Source organism: Bidens hawaiensis, unplaced genomic scaffold (assembly GCF_021521415.1).
Source record: "Bidens hawaiensis isolate Kalapana, Puna unplaced genomic scaffold, B.hawaiensis_p1.1 tig00007457_1, whole genome shotgun sequence".
Lineage (NCBI taxonomy): Eukaryota > Viridiplantae > Streptophyta > Magnoliopsida > Asterales > Asteraceae > Bidens > Bidens hawaiensis.
Window position 1 is genome coordinate 1,472,313 of NW_027491523.1, and position 1,194 is coordinate 1,473,506.

Consider the following 1,194-nt stretch of genomic DNA (forward strand, 5'->3'; position numbering starts at 1 on the left):
AACATAGTTCCCGGAGGTTATTATTGTTCTGGGGTAACTTAGTTCCCAGAGGTTATAAATGTTCTGGGGAAACATAGTTCCCCGCATAATTACATTGTTAATAAATGATTATTAAAATGATCTGTCAGTGTTTATTTAAATTAGTGAAACTCACCAACTATTCGTAGTTGACCCGTTTTCTTACATGTTTTCTAGGTATGCCCAAGTTGGAATGATTGAAACGTGCTTAATTATCTGTGCTACCTGTTGGAAGCTTGCTGCTCTATATTTTGTAATGAACATATATTAATGTCTTATCGGTAAAACCTGTGTGTAACACCTAGATAGTAACGAAACTCGCAACAATGTAATATGTTATAAATTAATGTAGTGGTATTTTTTTTTATAAGCAATGATGATGATATCAGATGTGTCTGTTGCATCCCGTGTACGTTTCCGCTGCGGTTACGGGGTGTTACAGGCAACATATTGATCAATAAGACAGCCAACTCGTTTTGTATACAGGTAATTTTTTTGTGTTCTCGGATTGTTAATCGTATTATAATGTTAACCCCAAGTTGAATTGAACAAACTTTGAGCAGATCAGTCATTTGGGTTTCAAGGGTTTATGTTAATTTGGGGGAAAATCTAGATACTTTATTTAAATATTTGTTTGTGTTTGGTTACCAACTGAACTCGCAGATCAGTTGGTGTTGTGTGTGTTTGTTAATCACTGTGAGCCGGCCATCACCAAGGTTTGAGCCCCGGGTGTGCCCAGTTTTTACCTTTTTTTATTTTTCAATGGTTTTGATGTTTATAACATATTATAATTAATATTAAATAAACAATTTCTTTTTTTATTTTACTAAACTGAAACTAGTAGGTTAACGTTCTTGTAAATTAATCTTGCGTCCAAGCATTCGTATATATGTAGATATATATTATGTAAAATTCTTTTAAGTGAAAATATAATAAAACGTATTAAATGTGTTAGACGAATTAACTATATTTTTTCAATTGGGTTTCATTAAAGATTTTAAAATATAGTTTTATTATAATTAACTAATTCTACACTTATTATTATAGTATATATCGTAGCTCATATCTATTTAAACTAGTTATACATAAATTCGATTATATGATAAACAAATGATTCTCTTAATTGAATGATGACTAATAATATTGTTTTCGTAATAACAAATATAATTCGTAGAG